Source organism: Mobula birostris, chromosome 18, assembly GCF_030028105.1.
Source record: "Mobula birostris isolate sMobBir1 chromosome 18, sMobBir1.hap1, whole genome shotgun sequence".
Lineage (NCBI taxonomy): Eukaryota > Metazoa > Chordata > Chondrichthyes > Myliobatiformes > Myliobatidae > Mobula > Mobula birostris.
The window spans coordinates 8,801,728-8,810,909 of record NC_092387.1 but is presented as its reverse complement, the minus strand read 5'-3'; the positions used below and the strand labels follow the sequence as shown (position 1 = coordinate 8,810,909).

Here is a 9,182-nt window from a genome sequence, read left to right as displayed (position 1 = left end):
GCTATTCTTTCGACTGTCGCTAGAATACAAACTCAATATCCCAATGCTTGTGTGGCTTTTACTGGGATTTCTCTCGAGGCAACAATACCAATGTTTTATCAATATGTCCGCTGCCCTGCACGGGACAACAGAACACTGGACCTTCTATATGCAAATGTAAAGGATGCATACAGTGCTGCTGCCCTTCCCCCTCTTGACAGATCTGATCACAACCTGGTCCCTGATAAAACCCAGGTATGTGTCTCTTGTTCAGCAGCAGCCTGGGTCAACGAGGATTGTAAGGAGCTGGACGCAGGATGTTAATGAGACACTGCAGGAATGCTTTGAGAGGATGGACTGGGATGTGTTATGTGAACCACACTGGGAGGACATGAACAAAATGACTGATTGTATCACAGACTATATCAGATTCTGTGAGAACACCATCTTGCCAGCCAGGACTGTATGCTGCTTCCCCAACAAGCCCTGGATTACAGTGACCTGAAAGAACTTTTGAATATGAAGAAGAAAACCTTCAGGTCAAGAGATAGACAAGTACAAAGTGAACTGAGGGTAAAGCTGAGGGAGTGCAAAGACTCCTACAAGAGGAAGCTGGAAGTCAATTCCAGCAGAATAGTGTAAGGGACATGTGGTCGAAGCAGATCACTGGCTTCACGGTTAAGGAAAGGAAGATTGAGGGCTGCACGGATAGGGCCAATGAATTGAACTTGCTTTTCAACAGGTTTAGCATGAGGCCTCCTGCTGCCCCCTCGTCCACTTGCCCAAACCAAGCACCCTCCCTGCCCGCTGAAGCCTTCTCCCTCCAGCCCTCCTTCCCCTCTGGTGAGTGCTTATGTTCCCAACCCCCAACTTTGGAGTTTCCTACCTCAGTGGGATGATCGCCCTCCCCCGCCTGCCTGTGACTGCAGGTCAGGTTAGGAGACAGCTGGACAGTATCAGCCCCAGGGTACTGAAGGCCCGTGCGAGCAGCTGTCTGGTATTTTGTAGCACCTTTACAATCTGAGTCTGAGTCAGGAAAAGATACTGGTGCTTTCGAAGACTTCCTACTTGGTTCTAGTAACCAAGAAAGCAACTCCATCTGGACTTGATGACTACAGACCAATTGCCGTCACATCTCATGTGATGAAGGTTCTGGAAAGGGTGGTCCTAACTTACCTTGGACCCCAGGTGAGATCTTCATTGGACCCTCTACAGTTTGCCTACCAGCCTCATGTGGGAGTGGATGATGCCATCATCTACCTGTTGCAAAGAGCTCACTCCCACCTGGATGACGATGGTGGCATTGTGAGAATCACATTTTTTGATTTCTCTAGTGCCTTCAATACAATCCAGCCACCTCCTCTGAGTGAGAAGCTGCGAAGGATGAGCACAGACAAATCCACTATCTCCTGGATTACTGACTACCTGACAGACAGACCCCAGTTTGTATGGGTGGGTAGTTCTCAGTCTGAGATGGTGGTGAGTGGCACTGGAGCTCCACAAGGGACTGTCCTGTCTCTGTTTCTGTTCACACTGTACACCTCAGACTCTAGTACAAACCTGAGGACTACAGAGGACAGGTGGACAAGTTTGTGGGGTGGTGCCAGAGGAATGACCTGCTCCTGAATGTGGCCAAAACCAGGGAGATGGTGACTGATTTTAGGAGGAAGTGGACTGTGATGAGTCCTGTATACATTCTGGCAGAAGAAGTTGCGGTGCTGAGGGAGTACAAATACTTGGGTGTTCACCTTGACAACAGACTTGACTGGAAAACCAACACGAAGGCTGATTACAAGAAGGGGATGAGCAGACTTTATTTTCTAAGGAATCTGGGATCCTTCAATGTGTGCAACAGGATGTTGGAGATCTTTTACCAGTCTGTTGTCGCAAGTGCAGTCTTCTTGCAGCTGGTGATGCAAAAAGACTAAATAAAATTATCAAAAAGGCTGGATCCGTTCCTGGCTACAACCCGGACTCTTTTGAGTTCATGGTTGAGAGGTCACTAAACAAACTGTTATCTGTTATGGACAATCTGGCACATCCTCTCCATGACCGACTGAATAAGCAGCTGAGCACCTATTCGAGCAGACTCATTCAGCTCCCCTGTCACAAGGATTGTTACAGAAAATTCTTCCCACCAAATGCAAGAAATATATACAACAGTTCATCTCTGTGCGACAGGGGAACACACATTATAGTACAATAGTCTCTGTTTTATCATTTCATACATTGTTATTGCATATTATTGTACATTGGTAAATTATTATTGTATATATTATTATTCAGTACTTTATTATTATATTTATTATTATTGCTAAGTGTGTTTTAAAATGTTGCTGTTGTAACAAAATAATTTCCCACTCAGGATCAATAAAGTACTTTATTATTATTATTATTATTATTTTTAGTTGGGGGATTGAGTTCAAGAGCCACAAGGTAATGTTGCAGCTCTATAAAACGCTGGGTAGATAACACTTGGACTACTGGAAGCTTTAGAGAGGATGCAGAAGATATTTACCACAACACTGGGCATCAATATCTCAGAGGACCTACCCTGGGCCCAGAACATTGATGTATTCATGAAGAGGACACGCGATAAGCTCTGCTTTGTTCAGAGGTTGAGGGAAGTTGGCATGTCACCAAAGACTTACAAATTTCTATTGATGTACTGTGGAGAGCATTCTAATTGCTTCTGAAAAAAAGCCACATTTTGTGCCTGGTGCACGGGATTGCAAGAGGCTGCAGAGGGCTGTAGGCTCAGCCAGATCCATCAAGGAGACAACTCTTCACCACTGAGGAATCTTCACGAGGCTGTGCCTCAAGAAGGACCTTCACCATCCAGACACAAAAACACAAAAAATAGGACCCCTAGTCTTCGTGATTTTTATAAATGACCTGGATGAGGAATTGGAGGGATGGGTTAGTAAATTTGCTGATGACACAAAGGTTGGGGGTGTTGTGGATAGTGTGGAGGGCTGTCAGACGTTGCAGCGGGACATCGAGAGAATGCAAACCTGGGCTGAGAAGTGGCAAATGGAGTTCAACCCAGATGAGTGTGAGGTGGTTCATTTTGGTAGGTCAAATATGATGGCAGAATTTAGTATTAATGGTAAGACTCTTGGCAGTGTGGAGGATCAGAAGGATCTTGGGGTCCGAGTCCATCGGACACTCAAAGCAGCTGCACAGGTTGACTCTATGTTTAAGAAAGCATATGTAGCATTGGCCTTCATCAATTGTGGGATTGAGTTTAGGAGCCGAGAGGTAATGTTGCAGCTATATAGGACCCTGGTCAGACCCTACTTGGAGTACTGTGCTCAGTTCTGGTCACCTCACTATAGGAAGGATGTGGAAACCATAGAAAGGGTGCAGAGGAGTTTTACAAGGATGTTGCCTGGATTGGGGAGCATGCCTTATGAGAATAGGTTGAATGAACTCAGCCTTTTCTCCTTGGAGCAATGGCGGATGAGAGGTGACCTGATAGAGGTGCTGAGAGGCATTGATTGTGTGGATAGTCAGAGGCTCTTTCCCAGGTCTGAAATGGCTGCCACAAGAGGGCACAGTTTTAAGGTGCTTGGAAGTAGGTACGGAGGAGATGTCAGGGGTAAGTTTTTTACGCAGAGAGTGGTGAGTGTGTGTGATGGGCTGCCTGCGACGGTGGTGGAGGCGGATACGAAAGGGTCTTTTAAAAAGACTCCTGGACAGGTACATGGAACTCAGAAAAATAGAGGGCTATGGGTAACCCCAGGTAATTTCTAAGGTAAGGACATGTCCAGCACAGCTTTGCGAGTCGAAGGGCCTGTATTGTGCTGTAGGTTTTCTATGTTTGTATGTTTCCAATAGGAGCAGGAGTCAGCCATGTGGCCCATCCAGCCTGCCTTGCCATTCAGCAAGGTCACACTGATCTGGCTATGGACTCAGTCCCTTAATTCTCTTACTATTCAAAAAGTTCTTTAATTTGGTTATATATATATTTAATGAGGTGGCCTCTACTGCTTTCCTGGGCGAGAATTTAACAGATTCACTGCTCTCTGAGAAAAGCAGTCCCTCCTTTTCTTTGTCTTAAATCTGCTCCGCTGATTATGTCCTCTATCTCTTCTCTATCCTTTATACTTTTATGTTTCTAAAGATGCCCTCTCATTCTCCTGAATTCCAGTGGGTATAATTCAGGCAATCCAATCTCTCCTTATAGAGTAACCGCCTCATCTCCAGAATCAATTTGTGAACCTCCCCTACACCACTTCCGAAGCCAGTATATCTTTCCTCAAGTAAGGAGACCAGAACTGCATACAGTACTCCAGGTGCAACCTCACCAGTACCCTGTACAGCTGTAGAATAATCTCCTTGTTCTTAAATTTAATCCCTCTAACGATGAAGGTCAAAATTCCATTTACCTCTTGATAACCTGTCACGCCTGCGAACCAACCTTTTGTTATTCATGTACAAGCACTCTCAAGTCCTTCTGCATAACAGCCTGCTGCAATCTTGCACTATTTCAATAGTTCTTTCCAAAGTGGATGACCTCACATTTGCTAACATTGTACTCTATTTGCCAGACCCTTGCCCACTCACTTAACATAGCTACATCTCTCTGCAGACACTCCATATCCTCTGTGCAATTTGCTTTTCCACACAATTTAGTGACAGCAGTAAACTTAGATTTTAGAAACTTCTATTTTAAGTTTAGAAACTTAGAATCGGGAGACACGGCAGCGTGGTAGTTAGCACAACACTATTACAGTGCCAGTTATAGGATCAGGGTCTGATTCTCACAGAATTCTGTAAAGAGTTTTACCTTCTCCCCATGGGTTTCCTCCGGGTGTTCTGATTTCTTCCCACATTCCAAATACACATGGGTTATGGGTAATGAGCTGTGTTGGCACCAGAAGCATGACAACATATGTGCGCTGCCCTGCATGACCCTTGCAGATTTTATTTGATGCAAATGATGCATTTCACTGTATGTTTCAATGTACATGTGACAAATAAAACTAATCTTTAATCTTTAGATGCACTACACTGTCTCCTCTTCTGAATCATTAATATACTGTACGTATATCATGAGCGCCTACCCACAGCACCCCATTCAGAGAAACACCCATTTATTGGCTACCCAATTCTCTATCCGTTCTAATACATTTCCCCAGCCCCATGCATCCTTATCTTCTGAATAAGACTTTTATGCAACACCTTATAGAATACCTCAGAAAACCAGGTATAAAATCCAAGTATGTCACATTCACCTGGTTCTCCTCCATCGATTGTGCTCGTTATATCTGCAAAGAACTCTAGTAAGTTTGTCAAATAGGATGTGCCCTTCTTCAATCTATGATGTCTCCTTATTTCTTCCCAGACATTCCCTCTTCTCCAAAATATCATCAAGGAGGAGGTACAGGAGCCTGAGGAACCACATTAAGTGATTTAGGAACAGCTTCTTCCCCTCTGCATCAGAAATCTGAATGGTCCACAGACCCATGAAACTCCAGCTACGTTATTCCCCATTTTTGCACTATTTATTTATTTATTTATTTATTTTTGTTATAGATTTTTATTCCTTTGCACAGTATTGCTGCCACAAAAGATCAAATTTCATGTGCACATAAGAGATTCTGCAGATGCTGGGAATCTTGAGCAATACACACAAAATGCTGGAGGAACTCAGCAAGTCAGGCAGCATCTATGGAAGAAGGTATCACCACCTACAAAACCTTTAATAACAGTCTGCAGAATCAGAATCAAATTTATTATCACTGACATGAAGTTCGTCCCTTTTCCTTCTTCGTCTCTGGTTCACTGTTCTCTCCAATCTGATTCCTTCCTCTTCAACCTATCACCCCCCAGCATCTTACTTCACCCGTTTCTGCACCATCCACCTTACCCCTCACCAGGTCTCACCTGTCACCTGCCAGTCGACGTTTCGAGCTGACACACTTCATCAGGTCTGGAAAGGAAAGGGGCAGAAGCCAAAATAGGAAGATAGGGGGAGGGGAAGGAAAACATGCTGGCAAGTAATAGGCGAGACCTGGTGAGGGGTAAGGTGGATGGGTGCGGGAGGAGCTGAAGTAAGAAGCTGGGAGGTGATAGGTTGAAGAGGGAAAGTGCTGAAGAAGAAGGAATCTGATTAGAGAGAACAGTGAACCAGAGAGGAAAGGGAAGGTGACAAGGAACCAGAGCGAGGAACTTCACGTCAGTGATAATAAATTAGATTCAGATTCTGCAGACTGTTGTTAAAGGTTCTGTGTTCGGTGATATCGTCCTCCATTTATTAAGCTGAGTCATTTGGTATTGTCTCCAGGCAACATTTACTAATGCTTCTGGTGAAGGGTCACAGCCCAAAGCACTGAAAGTTCATTACCCTCCAGAGAAGCTGCTTGAACCGCTGAGCTCCTCCAGCATTTCGAGTGTGTTGTTCTGGATTTCCAGCATCTGCAGAATCTCATGTTTATAATTTCCTAACTCTGTCTCCTTCAATGCTGCAAGTCTTTGCTGATGTTTTTGACCTTGTGATCATGGAAAGACACAATCAGAATCAGGTATAATATCAGTGGTATACATTGTGAAATTTGTTGTTATGGATGCACATTGTAATACACAATAATAACAGCCGTAAATTACAGTAAGAGGAGAGGAGAAGATGGCGGCGTGACGCACCTCGCAGCGGCCACTCCGGTGGTGATGTCTGTTATCTGTCAAGTAGGGCGCCGTGCACAATCCTGATTTGATGGAGGCAGAAGTGAGAGCACGGAGGAACATCTGGTGAAACTTCTGAAATGCCTGTTTCGCTGCTGCTGCTACTGTGTGATCCAGAATCTCCGGAGGGGAAGGCCCCAAGTCCTCAGCCTTGCTTGTTGCTCGGCGGCCGGGGCGGAGTTAAAGTGCTCGGCAGAGATGGTGCTCGGTGCTCAGTGTCAGAGGGCTGGTCGGAGGCTCGAAGTTTTCGGAAGGACTCAGAGTCAGCTGTGGTCGGGTGCTTCCAGGATGCTGCATCGGCAAGTTTGCAGCGCTTGGAGGTTCATGGCAGGGAGAGTTTCTCCCTTCTACCGTCTGCGTGAGACGATGGGCTATCGGGACTTGAGACTTTTTTTTACCGTGCCCATGGTCTGCTCTTTATCAAATTACGGTATTGCTTTGCACTGTTGTAACTATATGTTATAATTATGTGGTTTTGTCAGTTTTAGTCTTGGTCTGTCCTGTGTTTCTGTGATATCTTTCTGGAGGAACATTGTATCTTTCTTAGTGCATGCATTTCTAAATGACAATAAACGAGGACTGAGTGTCCTCATAACCTAATCTAATCTAAATATGTATATATAACAAGTGAAATTATATAAGTAGTGCAAATATGAAAAAGGTAGTGAGGTAGTGTTCATGGGTTCAATGTCCATTCATAAATCTGATGGTGGAGAGGAAGAAGCTGTTCCTGAATCGCTGAGTGTGTGCCTTCAGGCTTCTGTACCTCCTTCCTGATGGTAGCAATGAGAAGAGGGAACGTCCTGGGTGATGGGGGTCCTTCATGATGGCTGCCACCTTTTCGAGGCAATGTCCCTTGACAATGTCCTGGATGTTCTGGAGGCTGGCGCCCATGATGGAACTGGCTGAGTTCACAACTCTCTGCAGCTTATTTCAATCCTGTGCCGTTCCGTAACCCAGCCCCCCTCGACATACCAGACAGTGATGCAGTCAGTTAGAATGCTCTCCACAGTACATTTGCCGAAATTCGTGTGAGTCTTTGGTGATATATCAAATCTCCTCAAATAGATATGACGCAGGGACCATGAAACACACACAGACTTGGATGCAACTAATGTGAGTGTAATTTTTCATACGTTCTATTGTATTTCTTTATTTTCCTAAAAATGCATGCACGGAAATGAATCTCAGCATAGTTAATGGTAACATATATGTACTTTGGTAATCCACTCTGTTCCCATTTTATTAGGTACACCTTTCCCCTGCTCGTTAATGCAAATATCTAATCAGCCAATCATGTGGCAGCAACTCAATGCTTAAAAGCATGCAGACGTGGTCAAGAGGTTCAGTTGTTGTTCAGACCAGACATCAGAATGTGGAAGATATGTGACGGTGGAATGATTGTTGGTGCCAGATGGAGTGGTTTGAAAATCTCAGAAGCTGCTGATCTCCTAGGATTTTCACACACAACAGTCTCTAGAGTTTACAGAGAATAGTGCAAAAAAAAACAAAAAACATCCAGTGAGTGGTGTTCTGTGGGTGAAAAAGCTTTGTTAATGAGAGAGGTCAGAGGAGAATGGCCAGACTGGTTCGAGCTAACAGGAAGGCGACAGTAACTCATATGCCCACATGTTACAACAGTGGTGTGCAGAAGAGCATCTCTGAATACACAACGTGTCGAACCATGAAGTGGACGGGCTACAGCAACAGAAGACCGTAAACATACATTCAGTGTAAATTTTACTTTGACTTTGACTTTAACATGGTAAGTTGCTTCAAGATGCTTCACAAGGGCACAATCAAACAAAAATCAAAGATTCTCACCAGACTACCTTTACATGTCAGCATCAATGACAAAAATGTGGTAAAGGAGATTGTTTTAGAGAGAGACTTACAGCGGCAGACTTTAATGAAAAACTCCCATTGCCCTGGCCCTAATGTGGCAGAAATAAATAACTAAATAATAAAGACAGAGTAATTTATGTGGTGGGGAGACTATTGGATGTTCACGGAGACCATGCTTAAAGGAGTTCAGAGACTGGAGGGTTGTGAAGTGAAGGCAAGTGTGGTAATTTGTACTAACCGGGCTGGGTACTTCATTTCTGCTACAATCTATTGCCTTGTAATGGCTAACTTTCACCTCTGATAGGAGACCACAAAGACAGAGAGAGAGCTGGGATCATGATAAAAATAATTATGAAACTCTAAAGAAATGTGAGATACTGTAACACACACAAAATGCTAGAGAAATTCAGCAGGCCAGGCAGTGTCTATGGAAAAAAAGTAGAGTCAACGTTTCGTGCCGAAGGGTTTTGGCCCATTGGGTTACTAACCATAACTGGTATGTCTTTGGAATGTGGGAGGAAACTGGAGCAACTGGAGGAAACCCACAAGCAGAACATACAAACCCTACGCAGGCAGTGGCGGGAATCGAACCTTAATCAGTGATCACCTGGTGCTGCAAAGCGATGTGGTAACCACTACGTTTTACTTTATTTTACTTACTTTACTTCATT

At 44.3% G+C, this 9,182-nt stretch overlaps 1 pseudogene; it reads left to right on the top strand.

Moving 5' to 3' along the window:
• The first annotated feature begins 626 nt into the window (after positions 1-626).
• LOC140212242 (creatine kinase U-type, mitochondrial-like) overlaps positions 627-9,182 on the top strand; it is a 34,525-nt pseudogene continuing 25,969 nt past the window's right edge.